Raw genomic sequence first — 22,720 nt, 5'->3', positions numbered from 1 at the left:
GATCCCCAAATCCCTTCCCACCTTCTTTTCCATTATTGGCTTTTTAAGTAAGGTAACTGTTCTGACCCCCCTTCTTCCCTCACCCACACAGGACACGCTCCGGAACAATACTACTTTAACAGGGTTTATTGCACAGACAGACAAACAGATCCTTGCCAGTAAACCACCACGACAAGGCTCACAGACACGAGACACAAAAGCAGCTATCCAGCATGCTACGTTTCCAAGACCGAACTTCTTGAAGAATTCCTTTTTTGACTTCTGCAAAGGGCGTATGCTCAGTCAATCCTTTTATAGCCTATAGTCTACTTGTCAGCAGCTGAGAGCCCTTACCGCCGATAACTGCACCCTTGCTCCCTGCGTCTGTGGGTGCGGCGGTAACAAGCATCCAAGAACTCCCTGCTGATGTCTGATTCACTGTCCCGTGACTCCTCCCCACTGCTCCAAGGCATGGCATCAGGAGCCCCCCCCCCTCCTTTGGCTCTCACCGCTGCTCCATGCCTCAGGCGCCTCCTGGTGGCCGACCAGACTCTCCGATCCCTGCTCAGAGTCAGAACCCTGCCCAAGATCCTCCTCATTCTCCAGAGCCGACTCATAGGGACCCTCACTCTCGGAGTCTGGTGGCAGCTCCAACGGCTCCTGCTGGGCCACAACAGGTAACTATCTTTGAGCTCATAAGGCTTGATCTTTAAAGGACCAGATGCTCCCGCTACCCGACCCTTGTACTTGTCCAATATGCTTTACCTTTCTTTTCTTCTCTCTCTTTCAATATTCCCAACTATGTTTTCACCCCAATCATCTGATAGCATCAACATTTCTGCCCATCGATCACTGCTTTAGAACTGGAGTGGCAGATCTCCACATTAATACAGTTGAAAGGATGCTGTCCCTCTGGAAGTTATCTTAGAAGCAACTCAGTTTCAGTTTATTAGTTTCAGTTTATTAAATTTATAAACCGCCCCCTCTCCCCGAAGGGACTCAAGGGACTCAACTCATATTGAAGCTCTTTTCACACTCCATTCATTTATAGGATTTTTTCTGCTGAGTGAATTATGTTAGAACAAATGGAAAAGCTCAGTCTGAAGTTTTTTCCCCCAACCCTTTCCTCTTCCTGAGCTTTTGGTTTCCTTTCTGGGTTCAGCTACTGATGTCAATGACAGTGGGATGTCTGCTATGTTCCCAGGCTCACTCCTGGCACTGCAACTCTGAAGTGGTGATGTTGTACACCAAAAACATGTGGTTCCTTCCTTCAGGTTGTTTATCCTGATGCTTGGCCAACATTCCCCATAAAGCCCAACCAGATGATAGTCCTCCTCCCTCCTCCCAGGGTACTGCTAATCCAATCTTTCATGGCAGTGAATTATTATTCCAAGAAATCTTTTGAATCTGTTGTTGGAAGAAATGTCCTTCTGGGTTCGCCCCCAAGTGGGGAAAAATGCACTGGAGGAATGGAGGCTGCTTACAAAGATGGTTTAATGTTTTAATGGAGGACAGGACCGCATGGCTGGAGGTCCTGGGGAAAAAGGTGATCACATGCTTCCAGGTGTTGGGTGATGAAGAAGAAAAGGGAAGAAGAAAAAGGGTCGAAGAAGGGCTTGCAGGGCTTTTTATAATCTGTTCGGCCCCACCTCTCTGTTTCCTGTTCCTGTGTAAGAAATGTATTCTGATTGGTTTCAGACTCACATGGGCCCATGCAGAGGCAACTCTCTAGGCTGCGTTTTGAATCCAGGTGTGGTTGAGTTCAGATGCCATGTGGTCAGTTGAGTAAAGGCTTATATTACCATGCCTTCATTCCCATCCCCCTGCAGCTGAAGGGGAGAAGTCTTTTATTATGTAAAGGGACCGGCTCAGGCTTTAATGGCTCATGAACAAAAGGTGGGGGGCAGGAAGCTACAGGGAGAGTTACCTTGTCTTTTTGAAACATGTTTCTTTTCACATCCAGAGAAATATTCTGCCTTTTCAATATTTCCTAGGATATTTCATTTTTCTGGGAGAGGGCTGGGTGATAACTTCCTACAATTTAAAGAGGAAAGTTCTTTTTTTAAGACTAGGAATTCTCTTGATTGGACTGATGACTTCTTTTTCTTGGTTTTGGGGGCTTCTGCAGCACACTGTTGACTCATGTTTAAGTGATTGTCCACTAGGACTGCAAAATCCTTGTAGGTGCTGGCATTGCGCCAAGTTTCACCTAGTCTATACCTATACCGTTGTTGTTGTTTTTTTGCCTAAGCGTAGAACCTTACTTTTATCTATACTGAATTTCATTTTGTTAAATAGGGCCCATTGTTCAAATCTGCCAAGAACCTTTTGGCAGAGCTGTGGTGGCACAGTGGTTAGAATACAGTAAGCTACCTCTGCTGACTTCTGGCTGCAGTTTGGCAGTTTAGTTATCACTGGCTCAAGGTTGACTCAGCCTTCTTTTCTTCTGAGGTGGGTAAAATGAGGACCCAGGTTGTTGGGGACAATATGCTCATACTGTAAACTGCTAAACTGCTTACAGAAGGGAGCAAAGCACTGTGAAGCAATATATAAGTCTAAGTGCTATTGCTATTGAGCTTGTCTTCTGGGGTGTTGGCTATTCCTATCAGCTTAGTGTCATGTGCAAATTTGATGAATTCCCCTTCAATTCCCTTGTGTAGATTGCTTATGAAGATATTGAAGAGTATTTGGTCTAAAATAGAACCTTGGGATACCCCACTGCTTATTTTCATGAATGTGGATATAGTTCTGTTGAGGACAACATGTTGAGTATGCTTAGCCAATCACAAACCCATATCATCAGCATATAATAGGCACCAACACCAAAGATGGAGGATGAGCTTGTCCAGTAGTATCTGTTAGTATTGAAAATATGGAACAGAAGATACCATCCAGAAGGACATCAGATGTTTTTCAACTGGGATTTAACTTTCTTCTTCCAATGTTAATTTCCATACATGTCTCAGTAGGAAAAGCCAGAACCACTGAACAGTAGTGTCCCCATAGGTGTGTCTGATTTTTCATCAATATTTTTTTCTCCAGCCCCAAAGAAGATCAGGATTCCCAGAGGAGAAGTTGCTTCTCACTGTAATTATCTTCATCCCAGTCTTTGAAGCCTCTTTTTCTACTTCTCCAGTGACTGCCTTTGATGTAAACATCAGAATGAAACAGAATGGAAGGATTCTTGCATTGGAAAAGGATAAAACCTTTTAGATATGTTGAGTGTTTTGCATAAGGTTTAGGACAGGCAGGTGATGTGCTTTAAATGTATATTTCTTTCATTTCCATGTCAAGCTTGGTTTGTCTCTTTCTGAATTCTGAACTGGCATTTCCATCTTATGAAACTGCATGGATTTTTTTTTCTAGCATTGCTTAGAAATACTGGCTGATTCAGCACAAGCAGCAATGGACTTCCTGCTTTTGTTTATGATGCTGCTGCTTCTATTGATCCAAAGAAACTCTGGGAGGCTCAGAACAAAGTGCCCCCCAACTTTGAAGCACCAAGACATAGGAAACCCATGGAACTATTATGGGCCAGGAGACCACATCGTTAGTGTGGTTGAAACTGCAACAAAAGCTTCACTTGAGCCATTGCAGTTCAATGGGGCTCGTTATATTTCTTCTCCGTAAGTCATCCAGTGCGATGGAGTTGCATTTCCCCCCTTTGCATTTCTAACACTCTTCTTCCTTCCTTCCTATTCCACTTATTTCTAAATTGCAGAAGATGTGTAAATTTCTGAATTTGATTTATCCTCTTTTGCCTGATCTTGAAATAAACTAAAATGAAAAGGTAGGGCAGATGAAACACTAAGAGAAGTTTTATATATATAAAAAGTTTTTTTTATTTTTTTCATTTTCATAACATGTAACCCCATGTATACTATTACATAACCAACATTGTATTGTATTATGAAATGTTTACACCAATTCATCTTAGCATCCAACCCCAAAAAACAATTATTGGCTCTTCTGCTCCCCATACACCATACTTGTACCTTACCCACCACTTTCTTCTCCCTCTCTCCTCTTCCTCCCAACCTCCTTTCTTCCCTCTATCATCCTTTTCTTCTCTACTTCCCCTTCCTCTCTCCTATCCCTCTCTTCTTCTCTTACCTCTCTCCTCTACTTCACACACTTCATCTCATTTACTTGCTGTATTTCAGCTTCTGAGTGAGCTCCATTTTATGTTGATGGTATTTATAATTCCTTTTCAACATACATATTTAATTTTAACATATATCTTCCTCCTTCTTTTTTAAAAGAGAAAAATAGGAACACTAAGAGAACTTGATTTCATTTGAACTTCCCTGAGGCTAGTGATTGGAGCTGCTGGCTACGAGGGGGGAGTCAGAGAGACAAAGAGGACTAAGGTAGTGGCTCTTGAACTCCATTCTATATAGATATAGAATCATATATCTTTAAACCAAAATAGCAATAATACATTCTGGATTAGTGCACTTGAGATTGTGATTTTATTTTTATTTCAAAATGACAAGCTTAGTTCAATGTAATAGCTGTTGCACCTGTCTTTTGCAGTACTCTTTTCAAATTTGGATACTGTCCCCTTTGTAAACAAATTATTAATCTACATAGAAAGATTGCCTATCTAGAATATCTAATATGTGCTCTCCAAGCAGAAATTAGGTGTCCAATTTGGCCATTCCACTCTATGGAGATGCCACGCTATCAGCCCCCTCCACCGCAAAGATCCTGCAGAAGAAGAGCAGTCTGGATAACCGTGGAATCTGGCAGGGTGAGAGCTGTGAACCATAAGCACACAGCTTTTGCTGTGACCCAGCATAATAGATATAGCACCCTTGCTGACCTTAATGGGGACACTAAAGTGACAGGTCAAGGTAGTTGTGATAATGATGACTCAAATAAGCAGGGGATTGTGGTCCAAAATGAAAAACTTTCTTTGGAAAGGCGAAATGGGGAACCAGGTATCACACATCAGTCACACAAGAAGAGCAAGGTATGCAAAAAGAGACGTTACCTTATGGTTGGTGATTCATTCATAAGGGATGTAAATTTAGGAAAGGATATGGAGGTTTTAAAAGAGGTCAGGTGTCTGCCAGGTGCTACTGAGACAAGAGGCGTATTCTTAAGATAGTCAAGAATGCAAGTAAGGACTGTGATGTTGATGCTATTATACATCTTGGCACAAATGATCTGTCCCCAAAAGATGTACCTTCTGTGCAGAATGATTTCCAGAGCTTGGGGTATGAACTTAGTAGTATAGGTTGTAGGCTTATCTTTTCAGAGGTTTTACCAGTGTGTAAGGAACAGAAAGGGAAGGGCCAGCGTGTAGCAGAGTTTAATGTGTGGCTAAAGGAGTGGTGTAAAAAGGAAGGCTTTGGTTTTATTAGTCATGATGTCTGCAGCTGGTCCAATGAAAAAAACTGTACAAAAGAGATGGTTTGCACCCCTCCAAGAAAGGGACTGAGTTACTTGGCATTAAATTCACAGATTTTCTGGATAAACATTTAAACTGAACAGTAGGGACAGAGAATTAATTGATGCAGAACATTTCTGTCCCCAGCAATCTAAATTTCATAGGGTTATCAGTGCATGTAACACAGATATTTGTGCGGGTAAGATTATCACTCCTACTGTCAAGCAAAACCAAGCATTTAATAGTGAGTACCATACCATGTGCATGAATCATACAAGTGGCAAGAAAATAGGGGCAGTCAGGCATAACACAGGTTACGTAGACAGTAAATACAGAGTCAATCAAAATGGACTCAAATGTCTATACACCAATGCACAGAGTATGACGAATAAACAGGGAGAATTAGAAATTCAAGTAAATGAGGGCAGATACGATATTGTTGCCATTACAGAAACGTGGTGGGATGAAACCCACAAATGGAACATACAGCTAGAAGGATTTAAATTATTTAAAAGAAATAGACCAAGTAACAGAGGAGGTAGCGTTGCACTATATATAAGAAATAACTATATCTCTACAGAAATAGAGCACAACAATGATGAGAACTATCTTGAATGCATTTCAGTAAATATTAAAGGTTGAGGGGGGATATGACATTGCCACAGGTCTATACTACAGGCCACCCAACGAAGCAGAGGAAGTAGATGAACTTTTTGCTAGTCAGCTAACTAAGATATGTAGGAAGCACACCACAATAGTAATGGGGGATTTTAACTACCCTGACATCAACTGGGAAACAAACTCTGCACCAAGTGGAAGATCCAACAGGTTCCTAACAAACCTAGCAGACAACTTTGTTTCCCAAAAAGTAGAGAAGGGAACAAGGGGATCAGCCATATTGGACTTAATTCTCACTAACAGAGAGGAAATGATAGAAAGTGTTGAAGCCACAGGAACCCTGGGGCAAGTGACCATGCAATATTGGAATTCAACATTATGCAAACACAAGTAGTAGAACAAAGTGAAACTAGAGTCTTGGACTTTAAGAGAGCTAATTTCAATAAATTTAGAGAGAGCTTGGGAAAAATTCCATGGATGAGAATCTTCAAGAGGAAAACAACTCAAGAAACTTGGGAAATTTTGAAAAACGAGATTACAAAAGCCCAGTCTAACACAATACCAATGAAGAAGAAAAATAACAGCTCCCAAAAGAAACCAGCATGGCTGCATAAAGAACTCTCTGACAAATTGAAAGACAAAAAAGATAAGTACAAAAAGTGGAAAGGGGGGGGGGGCATAACTAAGGCAGAATATCAGCAAATAGCCCGGGCATGTAAAGATGAAGTAAGGAAAGCTAAGGCTGACAATGAAGAAAGGCTTGCCACAAAAGTAAAAAAAGAATAACAAAAAAAAAACTTCTTCTAACATGTTAAAAGCAAGAAAAAAGTTAAGGAAACAATTGGTCCATTGCTGGGAGAAAGTGGCAAGAAGGTGACAAGCAACAGGGAGAAAGCAGAACTATTTAACTCATTTTTTGCATCAGTCTTTACACAAAGGGATAAAACAGTCCAACCTATCAAAAATAGCACCACAAAAATCAGATTAGGAACACAAGTTGAATAGGGAGGAAAATGGTAAGTGAGCACCTGTCTACCCTAGACAAGTTCAAATCACCAGGACCAGATGGATTACACCCCGGAGTTCTGAAGGAACTGGCAGATGAGATCTCAGAACCACTGAATTATATCTTTCAGAGATCCTGGAGCACCGGGGGACTTCCAGAGGACTAAAAAAGAGCTGATGTGGTTCCCATCTTCAAAAAAGAAAAAAAAATAGATCCAGGAAACTATAGACCTATTAGCCTGACCTCAATACCAGGAAAGATTCTGGAAAAGATAATCAAGCAACAAATTAGCAAACGCCTAGAAGTAAACAAAGTAATAGCCAAAAGCCAACATGGATTTGTCAAAAACAGATCATGCCAGACTAATCTTATTGCATTCTTTGACAAAGTGACAAAATTAGTGGACCAGAGGAATGCCGTTGATATAGTTTACTTGGACTTCAGTAAGGCATTTGATAAGGTAGACCATAACCTATTACTAGATAAAGTAGAAGAATGTGGGTTGGACAACATCAACACCAGATGGATTCATAACTGGCTGACCAACCGCACTCAACATGTAGTCCTCAATGGAACTGCATCTACATGGAGGGAGGTATGCAGTGGAGTACCCCAAGGCTCTGTTTTAGGCCCAGTACTCTTCAACGTCTTCATCATTGATTTGGATGAGGGAATAAATGGGGAACTCATCAAATTTGCAGATGACACTAAGCTGGCAGAAATAGCCAACACTCCAGAAGATAGGCTTAAGATGCAGAAGGATCTTGACAACTTGAACATTGGGCACTATCTAATAAAATGGAATTCAATGGTGAAAAGAGTAAGGTTCTACATTTAGGCAAGAAAAACAAAATGCACAGGTACAGTATAGATAAGTTGCTCAACAGTAGTAACTGTGAAAGGGATCTTGGAGTCCTAGTGGACAACCATTTAAATATGAGCCAGCAGTGTGCAGCAGCTGCCAAAAAAGCCAACACAGTTCTAGGCTGCATCAACAGAGGGATAGAATCAAGATCACGTGAAGTGTTAATACCACTTTATAATGCCTTGGTAAGGCCACACTTGGAATACTGCATTCAGTTTTGGTTGCCACGATGTAGAAAAAATGTGGAGACTCTAGAAAGAGTGCAGAGAAGAGCAGCAAAGATGATTAGGGGACTGGAGACTAAAACATATGAAGAATGGTTGCAGGAACTGGTTGTGTCTAGCTTAAGAGAAAGAAGGACTAGGGGAGACATGACAGCAGTGTTCCAATATCTCATGGGTTGCCACAAAGAAGAGGGAGTCAAACTATTCTCCAAGGCTCCTGAGGGTAGAACAAGAAACAATGGGTAGAAATTAATCAAGGAGAGAAACAACTTAGAACTGAGGAGAAATTTCCTGACAGTTAGAACAATTAATCAGTGGAACAGCTTGCCTCCAGAAGTTGTGAATGCCCTAACACTGGAAGTGTTTAAGAAGATGTTGGATAGCCATTTGTCTGAAACGGTACAGGGTTTCCTGCCTAGGCAGGAAACAGACACAGAAGTCCAGTTCATCTTCTGTTTGTTTGTTTGTTTGTTTGTTTGTTTGTTTGTTTGTTTGTTTGTTAATTGGATTTATATGCCGCCCTTCTCCCAAAAGACTCAGGGCGGCATACAACATTAAAAAAAAAACACATATTACAAAAGTTAAAAAGGAAATTAGATAGAGTATCCAAAAACAAACCCAAATAATATTAACAATAACATTTTAAAAATTAGATTAAAATCAACAATTACATCAATCATTTATTTTATTTTGTTCAGGCCAGGCTGGCTTGCTGGAAAAGCCAACTTTTTAGGACACGTTGGAAGGACCAGAGGTCAGGGATTTTGCGACGCTCCAGGGGCAGCTCATTCCAGAGGGAAGGCGCTCCCACAGAGAAGGCTCTCCCCCTGGGGGTCGCTAGCCAACACTGTCTGGCCGACGGCACCCTGAGGAGGCCAACTCTGTGGGATCGCACTGGACAGTGTGAGGCTACTGGTGGCAGTAGGTGGTCTTGCAGGTACCCTTGGCCTAAGCCATGGAGCGCTTTAAAGGTCATAATTAGTACCTTGAATCTCACCCAGAAAACAACCGGCAACCAGTGCAGGCCGCCTAAAAGGGGTGTAACATGCAAGCACCTAGGTACCCCCATAATAACCTGCACAGGCACATTCTGGACCAGCTGAAGCCTCTGGGTGCTCTTCAAGGGCAGCCCTATGTAGAGAGCATTGCAGTAGTCCAGGCGAGAAAGGACAAGGGCATGAGTGACTGTGCAGGAGTGACTCTCCTCCCCTTGCCGTCCTGAGTTCAACTCTTGAATACTGATGTTTATTTTGCATAATCATTGAAAGTGTTGTAGTTGCCTGCCAGTCCATGTTAACTACTGCTCCTTATAGGAATAAGAATGATTTGTTTTTATAATTGCTTTGCTGGATGACTTATTCCTCCCTCATGTTGCTTTTATACAATATATTTATACAGTATATTATACCTGCTTTCATGATTAAATGATTAAATGATTCTGAATCCTGATTGTTTGACAAATAAAAATAAGTACTATTACAAATAATGAAGTATTTGTGACTTGTAACCCTGATGGAGGACTATCTCCATCCCATCTTCTCAATGCCAGCAAAACCTAAATGACGATGGGTGACAATTTTAACTTTAACTTTTATTTGATTTCTAGACCGCCCCTCTCCCAGAAGGGACTCGGGGCGGTGTCTCCTGATCAATATTGCTTTAATACTCGATAGGCTTGTGGGGACAAAGAATAAATTAATAAATATATATTTATACATGTTGATGATAATAACATGGGCATATTTGTACAGGATTAAAGATTCTAGTCTCCAAGAAATGCTACCCTTCATTCTCCCCATTCAAGTGATCAACAAGAATAGCCAACTCCTGCAAAACCTCACCCTTGGCTACAACATCCATGACAACTATTTGAGCACTCTCCACACTTCAGATGCCTTGATGGACATGCTGTCTACTGGAGAAGCCAATGTTCCTAACTATAGCTGTGGAGCAAGGGACAACCTTCTGGCTGTTATTGATGGAGCTTTTAGGGAAGTCTCCATGCAGATGTCTACATTAGTAGGAACCTACAAAGTCCCTCAGGTTTGTGTATGTGTGTATATGTGTGTGTGTGTTTCTTGATCTGGTAAAGTGAATAGGGTGGGTGAACAATAGATCTAGCCATAAGTTCTGTTTAGAATTCAAGGCTGCTTCTCACCACAGCTGTTTTAGCTGTCATTGTGGACATTGGAATACTCAGTGAGGAAGAATCAAAATAGCCATATCCACTCATGACATCATCTCCATTGCTTTGGAGGCTTCTGCTGCATACTTGTGAAAGTGAAGAAAGCCTCTCTGTCCAATCAAATAGTCCACCATAAAAAGGAAGTTGCAGCAATGATGGGAAGCTCATATTTTGTTCATGAACTTAGCCAACGTAATGACATTTTAAATGGTAAACAAACCCCAGATTCATGAAAAGAATCCCAATGGATTATCTTACCAATAGTTGATGAAACACATATGTCTTATTGACTTATACTGACCACTAGTTATTAACTATTTAGTTAAAAAAGCAAACTATATTAGGCAATATTTAAATTATTTTTACCTTAATCTGCTTAATCATAAAAAGTTTTCAATAGAAATAAAGACCGTAGTGAGAACTTCCTACTGGCTGAACTATTAAAAATATGTGGGTGTTGGGGTCTTTTCCATTGGCAGACTTATTTACACAATTAAATAATGTCTGCCATCTCCCAGGTGGGAGATGGAAGTAGTACTTTCTACATGTTCAATAAATCGATGAATCGATGAATCGATGAATCGATAAATCGATAAATTGATGAATCGATGAATCGATAAATTGATAAATCAATGAATCTATAAACAAACAGTTCTTTCGAAAATGAAATAGTAGCCATAGACGGTTATTCAATGGTTTCTCTGAGACTGTAGCTTGGCTCCCTCACCCTCAATGCAATTGACTTAGACATGAGTGAATGTATTGTTCAATTTGAAAAACTCATAGTTATCCAGCTTTCTTAGTCCTAAACTATTAAAGTATATAAGGCCGAGGTTACCCCAAGCTCTTATATGAAGCTAACATTTGGGGCTGAAAACAGATATCAGTACAGGTAGTCCTCGACTTACAACAGTTCATTTAGTGACTGTTCAAAGTTACAACGGCACTGAAAAAAGTGACTTATGACCATTTTTCACACTGGCAACCTTTGTAGCACCCCATGATCATGTGATCAAAATTCAGATGCTTGGCAACTGGTTTATACGTATGATTGTTGTTGTGTCCCAAGGTCATGTGATCACCTTTTGCAACCTTTTGACACGCAGAATCAATGGGGAAGTCAGATCTGCTTAACAAGAGTGTTGCCTACTTATTAACTGAAGTGATTCATTTAACAACTGTGGCAATGAAGGTCATAAAATGGGGCAACATTCACTTAACAACAGAAATTTTGGGCTCAGTTGAGGTCATAAGTCGTGAACTACCTGTATTAAAAGGAACCCAATCACAGGTAAAGTACAGGTGGTACGTTCCTCAATAGTAGTAACTGTGAGAGGGATCTTGGAGTCCTAGTGGACAACCATTTAAATATGAGCCAGCCGTGTGCAGCAGCTGACAAAAAAGCCAACATAGTTCTAGGCTGCATCGACAGAGGGATAGAATCAAGATCATGTGAAGTGTTAATACCACTTTATAAGGCCTTGGTAAGGCCACACTTGGAATACTGCATTCAGTTTTGGTTGCCACGATGTAGAAAAGATGTGGAGACTCTAGAAAGAGGGCAGAGAAGAGCAACAAAGATGATTAGGGGACTGGAGACTAAAACATATGAAGAATGGTTGCAGGAACTGGGTATGTCTAGTTCAATGAAAAGAAGGACTAGGGGAGACATGATAGCAGTGTTCCAATATCTCAGGGGTTGCCACAAAGAAGAGGGAGTCAAACTATTCTCCAAAGCACCCGAGGGCAGAACAAGAAGCAATGGGTGGAAACTAATCAAGGAGAGGAGCAACTTAGAACTGAGGAGAAATTTCCTGAATGTTAGAACAATTAATCAGTAGAACAGCTTGCCTCCAGAAGTTGTGAATGCTCCAACACTGGAAGTCTTTAAGAAGATGTTGGATAGCCATCTGTCTGAAACAGTATAGGGTTTCCTGCCTGGGCAGGGGGTTGGACTAGAAGACCTCCAAGATGCCTTCCAACTCTACTATTGTATTGTATATCACCTGAAAAGTATCTTTATAGTAGATAAAATAAATTCACCTACTGCCCTGAGAGCCAAATTGGGAAGTTACACAATTTCTCCCCCCCCCCCTCCTAAAATCAGGTCATATAATTATTGGTGTAAAATTAAAGTTATGGAAACTGATAGACTCCCATAATTGTATATGTATTAGAACAGACATCATTTCAATTGAAAACCTCTTGGATTGCACAACTGACAAATTATATTAGGAACTGTGGTCTTCTTGCCTCTTTACAATTGGAGAAGAAGCTAAAAAGATTGCTGCCCAAAGAATCTGGGGTATAGAAGGAGAGAAAGTTAGCACCATATTCAGGAAAGTTGGCACATTGAAATGGATGAGCTGGTACAAGCCTACCTGGTGAACCCACTGTATGAAATGATCTTGATCTTCCTGGGGACTGATAGATAAAGCAGCATAAAAAATAGGGGGCGGGTTGCGCCTGAGGCCTCCACCTCTAGTGAGGGAAGTATTTTCCACTTTAGAATAAATGGATTCCTTCATTCCTTTCTCAAACGTTCACCAGGGTGGTTATCCTGAAGGACATATATGGAGCCCCCCTAAGTAACTTTCTGAAAGTTACTAAGAAGCTAATAAAGGAGAATATTTGTAGTGCAGGGCTGAAATGAGGGGTCCTTGGTGCTCTCTGAGCTTGCTTGTTTTCTTGCAGATGTTTCATTACCCAATCTGGGTGACATCATCAGTGCTGGCAAGGAGTGCTGAATGATGAAAATTCTTCTTTAATTTTACATCATATAGACAGACTTCACCAGTTTCAATTGGGAAAATGTGACAATCCTAGACCAGGCCAAATCCAAAAAAAATGCCACAGAATGTCTAGAAGCCTGGCACTCTGACAAATTAGCCATCAATAGACACATAGACATTAACAGCAGAAGAGACCATCAACCATCCCAAAAGGAAAAAAAAAGATCTAAGCACATCTCCACCAGCAATCAGCACCCAGATCAGCACAGATTTGCTTTAAGGTCAACAAGGTCCCAATCAAGAAACTGCCAAAGAAGCCAACAGCAAACAGCGCAACCAAAGAATCTCTAAGACCACACCCACCAACACTGACAGGCAAGCCACCAGAATATAAACTGACAGCAAATGGCACTCCTTACTAGCACTGATGATGCTATCTAGTTTGGGTAATGAAATGCTTGCAAGGAAACAAGCTCAATGAGCACCAAGGACCCCCCTCACCAAAGAAGCTACTTTAATAAGCAGTGAAAAGTTTCAAATAGAAAAAGAAGTCCAATTGCCATCACTTAACTTCCAGCCAACTCTACTGGATGACTGAGAATATTTATTGACCTATGTAGTAGGTTCCTTATTGGAATGAAATAGTTTGATTGAAATACGTATACACGTGACTGATTGCATTGCAGGAACTGGGTATGTCTAGCTTAAGAGAAAGAAGGACCAGGGGAGACATGATAGCAGTGTTCCAATATCTCAGGGGTTGCCACAAAGAAGAGGGAGTCAAACTATTCTCCAAGGCACCTGAGGGTAGAACAAGAAGCAATGGGTGGAAACTAATCAAGGAGAGAAGCAACTTAGAACTGAGGAGAAACTTCCTGACAGAACAGTTCATCAGTGGAACAGCTTGCCTCCAGAAGTTGTGAATGCCCCAACACTGGAAGTCTTTAAGAAGATGTTGGATAGCCATCTGTCTGAAATGGTATAGGGTTTCCTGCCTAGGCAGGGGGTTGGACTAGAAGACCTCCAAGGTCCCTTCCAACTCTACTATTGTATTGTATTGTATTGTATTATTTAATTGTAGAATATTACAGAAATATTATTTGCATTTTTATTCTTATTCTTTTTTTACTTAATTTGTATCCTGTATTCCATGTTTACATACAGTTTTCTTAATGTTCTGTGTTGAAGAGTTTATATCAGGGGTGTCAAACTAAAGGCCTGGGAGCCAGAGCCGGCCCATGGGGTGGTTAGGTCTGGCTTATCCGTCCACCCTGGAAAAAGTGAAGGACTGGCCTACAGTGCCTCTGCCAGTGAAAACAGAGTTTGTGAGGGACACTGGTGTCACTAGCAAGCTCCATTTTCACTGGCATAAGGTTGCAGGAGGTCATCACAGCCGAAAATGAAGCTCGGAAGCTCGTTTTCAGTGGCAGAGTATTTGGGCCACCACAGAAGTGGTGTCGAATTGGCCACACCCATCCTGGCCATGCCCCCCTCCCCACTCCCCCCCCAAGGTCAAACACAACCCTGATGCTGTCCTCAATAAAATCGAGTTTGACACTCCTGGTTTATATATTAATATGGCCTAATAGTTAATCAACAATAAACTACTCTAATATTTTCATGAGAACCAAGTTGGATTTCTTAAAATCTAATATTTTGGATGATCTGGCTGTAAACATAACACATAATTCTTGATTGCTTTTTCAGATCACTTGTAGATTTGTTTCAGAGGCTCTGAGTGATAAAAGACAATTCCCTTTCTTCTTCCGGATGGCCCCCAAAAATGGGGTCCAGTACCCCGCAATTGTCCAAATACTCCTCCATTTCAGATGGACCTTGATTGGTCTCTTTGCTTCAGATACAGAACAGGGAGAAACTTTCATGAGGACCTTTACTCCTACACTTGTCAGGAATGGAATTTGTGTGGTTATATCACAACAACTGTCTATGACGCGACTTGCAGCACCACTTAAGAATGTCATCTCTAAGTGGAGGCAAGTCAATGTCTTTGTTTTCTTTACAGACTATAGTAGCATGATGGATGGAATTCACCAAGTCCATTTTACACTTGAAGGTTTGCCACAACCCACTGAAGGGAAAGTCTGGATTATCACACTCTTTGGAGACTTGCCAATGAAAAGTCACAGACTTTATGAATATGTCCATAGTATTTGGAACTTTGTTATTCAGGAAAGAGGGTATGAAGATCGCTTTGAACCATTTATATTTGTGGAACCCTTGCATAAGTGTTTTCATTGTTCTTTTTCAAAGCACGTCGTTTCTGTCAAAGGTCGGAGAAGATGCATCCAGAAAGCACCACTGGAGACCCAAGATAAAAGCAACAGATTAAAAATTGACCACCGTGCTTACAGTGTAATTAAGACTCTCGCCCATGCCTTGAATGCTGCATATTCCTCGAGATCCAAGAGGAGAAGGAAGGAGGGCGAAGAGAAATTGGGCATTCCAAAGCTGCAGCCATGGCAGGTATGGGATCCTGACAATGATTCCTGAAACTGAGTTCCTTTGGAGAGGAAATCCAAAGGAAAATTAGGGGAACTTTCTGCACCTCCTTGTGCTGTGAGTGGTCAACAGGCAATTGTTGGCAATCTGTTCACTTTGTGAATAATGTTTCAAAGACTGGACACCATGACTTATATACTTTGATATTAAACATTTCTAATTTAAAGAAAAGGATGCATTCATTTTGAAATAAATTCATGTATATATGGGTTTGTGATTAGTATTTTACATTCATGAATTTTAGGGAGATATCTACACTGTGGATCCAATCATTTTGTTCTTACACAAGGTAACATACTTGCAAGTCCCGCTTTCTGCTGAATTTTCATTATTTACCTCTCTCTACGATGAAATCATAAATCTATTTCTGGAAACTTTTCAAGAGATCAAAATATGAATTTGCACAACCCAGAGAACAGAAGGGGGAAGGGACACAATTGAAATTTTAAAATATATTAAGATGTGAATAAGGTTATAGAAGGTGGCATTTTTAATTTTAAGCAGAGTTAAGGACATAGGGGCATAACCTCAAACTGACAGAAGGGAAGTTCAAAAGTAATGTTAGAAAGACTAGTGGAAATTTGGAACCAACTTCCAAAATAAAAATAATATCCCTAATTAAAAATGAATAAATTAATTAAAAGGAATACAATAATAAGAAAAAAAAATCAAAGGCCAGACCCTTTGTCCACAAGATTCTTTTCTGCTATCAATTTTCTATGTTTGGACTCGGTCTTCTAATCCAACAAGTTTTGGTCAGGCAGAAAACTCAATTTCAGACAAATGATTGTCCAATCTCTTTTTAAAAACCTCCAGTGTTGGAGAACCCACAACTTCTGGAGACAAGTTGTTCCACTAATTAATTGTTCTAACTGTCAGGAAATTTCTCCTTAGTTCTAGGTTACTTCTCTTCTTGATTAGTTGATGAGTTTCCATCCATTGCTTTTTGTCCTACCTTCAGGTACTTTGGAGAATAGGTTCACCCCTTTCTTTGTGGCAGCCTCTTAGATATTGGAAAACTGCTATCGTGTCATCCATAGTCCTTCATTCATCAAACTATTGGTCTTCTCTGCACTTGTTCTAGAAACTCGTCATCTGTTTTATGTTGTGGTGACAAAAACTGGATGCAATATTCCAAATTATAGAAGAATAAACAAGTTCTAATTGTTATTCATAACTTTCAAGTTGTATAAGAAAGATTGAAAATTATTTGACTATAATATTTAACACAGTTTCATCCACTTAATTATCATAAGAAAGCAGTTTGTTGATATTCTACTGAAATCAAGTTATTTCACCAGCATTCCCACAATCTACTAAGGAAGAGAAGTGATATATGAGAATCACCTTGGGAGTGGGGGAGGAGTAAGAGAAGTTCCCTAAAAAAAATATTAGAAAAAAGAAAGGAAGTCCACACCTGCATCAAGGGCAGAGAAAGAAACTCATAAAAGATCATCCCTAACTTTTAAGGCTTTTAAAAGAGTTGGTAGAAGACTTGTTCTTTCAAACTTACAGGATTATGTTAATGTAGCCTTACAATGAAGTCAAATTAGCTCATGGTTGGCTTGGGTTTCCCATCTTCTAACTTGGAGAAGATTAGCTTGGCAACTTTCTTCTTGTCAAATCTAAGCGTTCTTGAAATCATCCAAAACATTTAAGAATAATCTCTTCAATTTTTTATTTCTTAATTGTATTTTGTTTGCTCTAGAATGCTCCCTATAATTAAGAAATATTGTCAATTTTATATTTTGTTAATTCTGTATATGGTAGAGAAATTTTGTGCAACCTTTCTTTTTCATTTTTGAAAATAGTGGTAACCCTTGTTTCCCAACTAAGAATATTTGCAAATTAGAGAAGTGTAGAATATATGATTGACAGGTTTTGCTGAAAATTTTTCACTCAGTTTTGCAGGTAATTTGTCAGAATTAAAAATATTTGGAAATTAGAGAAGTGTAAAAGAAAGGTTTTAAATATGAAAAGACCATGTTGGTTTAGATAGCAAGGTTTTTGCTTTTAAAATGGCTGGATGTTTCCATTCTAGCTTCATCCCTTTCTGCAGAAGAATGAATTTTGCAATCTTTCTGAGATGAAACTGTACTTGGACCAACATGGAGATCTGGCAGCAGATCTAAACATCCTGAGTTGGGTGGTTATCCCCGAAGAGGATTGTATGGAAGAACAACTGGGTAGTTTTGAAAGGCAGAGACTTATTATCAACCAATATGTTCTTTTATTGCTAAAGTGGCTCAACAAGGTGGGTGAAATATAGGCATCTTTTCTCTCTTTTCCAAAAGAGTGGCCTTTTCAAGTGGGCTAAGCCTAGTCAGAAATTCATTAAGAATGTTATGTGTGGACGAAAACATTTATCATTTCCTTAGATGGAAAGGGAGGCTTCAGAAACACTTCAATCAAGGTGTATTTCAGAATCTGTAATATGGAACACTGTTTTAAGCTGATTCAGCTATATCCAGATTGAACTACTGAGTGATTATTATTTAGGATAAAATTGGTGAGAGAGGCCCTCAAGTGCTAGGTATTACGGGGTTGATAGCCTCAATCTTGTTTGTTCCTTGTCCAGAAACAGCAAAGCAAAAGACAATTCTGTTGACTAATGCTTGGGTTCCAGTTTGGAGTGAACCTGGTAAAAAAAGAGTCAAAATTGAATGGAGGTTCTGCTTGATCCAGTGGAACTAACTCTTGGCATTACAATTCAGCTTGTCCTGGTTGGGGGACAGCGTCTCTTGAAAGGGAAGCCCATACTGTGGGACATTTTTAAACAAGCCAGAGCTGACCAAAGTTATCCATGCTTCTCTTTCATCCAACTGGGATAGAGCAACAGGTCTTCTGCTCCTAGGAAGGCAGTCTAAGGCTTTCAATAAAATTTAATCTGAGATCATCACACTTTAAAATCATGGATATATGAAAAGTGGAGGAATTCATGTTAATATGGCCATGAGGACAAACCCATTGATAATGGAATAGAATAGAATAGAATAGAATAGAATAGAATAGAATAGAATAGAATAGAATAGAATAGAATAGAATAGAATAGAATAGAATAGAATAGAATAGAATAGAATAGAATAGAATAGAATAGAATAGAATATTATTTATTAGCCAAGTGTGATTGGATGCACGAGGAATTTGTCTCTGCTGCATAAACTGTCAGTGTACATAAAAACAACAAAGTGATAAATCATAAGATACTAATATGAGAAGGTAATAGAAAAGATGATAAGCGTAATAGTAATGCTGTCCTACTTCATGATTAAATATCCTTAATCATAAGACAGTGCTTTGAGAATTAGGTGTTTAGAAAAGTGATGACATGGGTGGAAAACTGTCTGTGTCTGGTTATTTTGGCATTCAATGCCCTGTAGTGGCATTCTGAATGGAGGAGTTGGAACAGTTTATGTCCACAATTTAAGAGGTCTGTAGATATTTTCTCAGCTCTTTCCAACCCATGCAGTATAGCAGGTCCTTAGTGAAAGGCAGGCTGGTTGCAACTGTTCCTTTCTGCAGTCCTAAGTACATGTTGAAGTCTGTACCTGTCCTGTTTCATTGCTGTACCAAACCAAATTATGGAAATACAAATTACAGACTCAATACTTCCTCTGTAGAATAGTACCAGCAGCTTCTTGGGAATTCTGAATTTCTGAGTTGATACAGGAAAAACATTTACTTAATGCTAAATCTTTTCTCAATTCCATCCCTTCAAACTGTATTAAGTAGAAAAGTCCTTTACTGCTGTGTGATATTTCAGAAGGAAAAACAAGGGACTAAAAGAAGAATCTGGCAGTAGTTCTATCTCCTTCAATGTTTGGAACTAGTTAGAAATGTCATGGCACTGAGGTTCTTTTCTTGTTGGTTTGTAAGCGTTTACTGTTTATCTGAGTGACTTCTTCAATATGAGCAAATTGATTAGGTATATGTCCTCTAGGGTAGTTTCATATTATTCTGTAATTTCACCTAATCTGAATAGACTCACTGTTAGATGACTGAAAATCTTTATCGTCATTTAGAAATTTTATATTTACCTAAGTGAAGCCCAGAGAATACTTGGCTGATGTTCATGTTGACCTCCATTTTGATGGGTGGTGAGTCCTGACACATTTTCTTTGGTTTTCCTTGTTTTACTGCTTAGTCTCTGCCTCAGTCAAAATGTGTGGAAAAATGTTATCCTGGATTTGTCAAGCAGGCTAGAGAAGGAGAGCCAGTATGCTGCTATGACTGTGTTCCTTGTCCAGAAGGGACCATCTCCACTCAGGAAGGTGGGTGTTAACCAGAGAAAAGGGCACCTAGGCTTCCTGAGACAGTATAAATCACACGCTTAGTCCCCAAAACCCTCTTTTTATTTAAATGGCTATAAATTATGTTCATTCACAGCCCGTAATGATTTACAAACAGTCTGTAAAGAGTCCAACAGATGTCTGCCACAGCTTTTAGGGTAATGATGAGAAGCAACCACCTTTATCTCCCTTGAAACTCTGCCAGAGACCTAATTGCCAATTGGTTTTGCAAGGCCAAATGGAGCACAGAATCAAACAGAGCTTCTCAGAGTTTGAGCCGACCAGAATGAACAAAGTTGCTTCCTGCAAAGGCTCACATCTATTTGCTCCTCTTTTCTGTCCTATGGGAGGGGCTAATCATCTCCAAGCCTTATTGCTGAGTCACCCTTTTTGTCTTAATTGTTCTTGCTTTCGGGAAGCTCTGCACATGCACAAAATGGGAACAGGCTCCCCTGTCCTTCTGCCTCACTGATGTCTGACTTTGGAGGCTCTGGAGGCAACACATAACTACCAGATGGCCCTGGCCCCCCGCTCTGCCTCCAACACAGAACCCTCATCAGAGCCTTCCCCAGACTCCAGGAGTGGCCCATGTTCCTCCCCAACCTACTCACTGTCTAACTCTGCTGCCAGCTCTGCAGGCCACCAGTGGACCACAACAGTGTCATGGAAGTGGATTCATCCAAAATATTTTCATGAAGGTGCAAGTTAAAAGACTGATGGAAGCTCAATTGGTCTTCTTTTCTATTTTCAATCTGGATATCTAAAGAAAAGAATAGCAAAAAGACCTTGGACAAGGGGCTGGGAAGAGATAGGAAAGTGTGACTGACTGGGCAACCTTTACTACTACCAGACAAAATATCTCTTTTGCTTTTTGAATGTATTCTGCCACATTTGTCTTTCTGGGGACATATAAGTTATTTGAAACTTGAGGAATTGTTATAGGCCCACCTCTTTACTTGAGGACCCAGACTGTTGGGGGCAGTATGCTGACTTTGTAAACCACTTAGAGAGGGCTGTACAGCACTGTGAAGTGGTATGTAAATCTAAGTACTATTGCTATTGGTATTGCTACTTGATGTTCACTGAGAAGCTAAAGAGATGTTAACAATTATGGATACATGTCATTACATCCTTATTAGCAAAGCTCCCAGTAGCCATTCCAGATTATTTGTAGGACTAGCTTTCTCTGCCAGCCAAATATATTTCACAAAATTGGCATTCTGTGAGTCAAGTACATCATGATATGCCATCTGGCAGGACCCAAGAATTTTCCCTGGAGAGATTTATTCTTTTTTTTTTACAACTAATAATGTAGATTCCTATTACACAGGAAATCATTTGGGTCCCCATTCAATTTGATAGCATTGTAGATCTTTTTTTTTTTTTAAAGAAAATGATATTCCTCTTATGTTCTTCCTCTGGAGATCTTAGGAAATGCAATTTGGAAAATACCCCAAGTAAAAATTGTTGTCTGAAGAATTATTTTTTTTAAAAGTGAAATGCTAGAATATTAAAATAATATTGCTTTTTGGTTTTCTCAGATACAGAAAAATGCACCAAGTGTCCGGATGATAAATATCCAAATGAGGATCAAGTCGATTGTATACCTAAATTTATAACATTCCTATCTTATGAAGAACATCTGGGCACAATCCTGATCTGTTTTGCCTTATTCCTCTTCCTAACCACAAGTCTTGTTTTAATCATATTCATTAAATACCGAGAAACTCCCATTGTCAAAGCCAACAACCGGGACCTCTCTTACATCCTCCTGGTCTCCCTCTTACTTTGCTTCTTGTCTCCCTTTCTCTTCTTTGGTCAGCCAAGAAAAGCCACCTGCCTTCTCCAACAAGCAGTTTTCAGCATCATCTTCTCAGTTGCCATTTCTTCTCTTTTGGCAAAAACGATCATGGTGGTGTTGGCCTTCCTGGCCACAAAACCAGGAAACCAAGTGAAGAGATGGTTGGGAAAGAGCTTAGCCAATTCCATCATCCTTTCTTGTTCTGCTGTCCAAATTATCATCTGTTTCACCTGGCTGGGAGTTTCTCCCCCATTCCCTGATTCTGACTTCCACTCCCAGTCCGGAGAGATCATCCTGCAATGCAATGAAGGGTCTGCTGTCATGTTCTACATCACTCTCAGCTACCTGGGTTTTCTGGCTTCCATCTGTTTCATTGTGGCTTTCCTAGCCAGAAATCTACCTGGGGCTTTCAATGAGGCCAAGCTGATTACCTTCAGTATGCTGGTCTTCTGCAGTGTGTGGGTGACCTTTGTGCCCACTTACTTAAGCACCAAAGGGAAATATATGGTGGCTGTTCAAATATTCTCCATCCTGACCTCCAATGCTGGTCTGCTGAGCTGCATCTTCATCCCCAAGTGCTACATTATCATTCTGAGGCCAGATCTGAATACAAAGGAACAGCTTACAACTAGAAGAAATGTAGAAATATGAAACATGGGACATAGTAACATAGATGGACAGGAAAATGAACTAAAGCTTGCTAATAGTGAATATTCATGCTTATATAAAATTAAATATGCATATCTACAATTACCATCTAATCTGAAATGTATAAATATGAGTATTTAAAAAAGGTTAAATCATGGCAACTGGACCAAAATTTGTTTATACTGATATATTTTGTTATTCACCCAAGTAATTTCTTCAGTCAAAATAAATTTTCTTAGGCAGAGTGTCAGAAAATAATTGGAGTGTACTAACTCTTGCCACACCGACTGTAGGGGTTTCTCCCAAAACTGTATTTCAAAATGTAAATGAAGATTCAATCATCCAGGCCAAAAGAATGATTTAATTTTTCTAGATACTTTTGGCCTAAACGATTGAGTCTTCATTTACATTTTTATAAATATGAATGTATTGTTTTGCCTGTAGGATTTCCTCTTCCA

The sequence above is a fragment of the Natrix helvetica genome, assembly GCF_964273705.1.
Source record: "Natrix helvetica genome assembly, chromosome: 1".
In the NCBI taxonomy this organism is placed as follows: Eukaryota; Metazoa; Chordata; class Lepidosauria; order Squamata; family Natricidae; genus Natrix; species Natrix helvetica.
The sequence above is the reverse complement of the archived record's forward strand: the minus strand, read 5'-3'. Positions refer to the sequence as shown.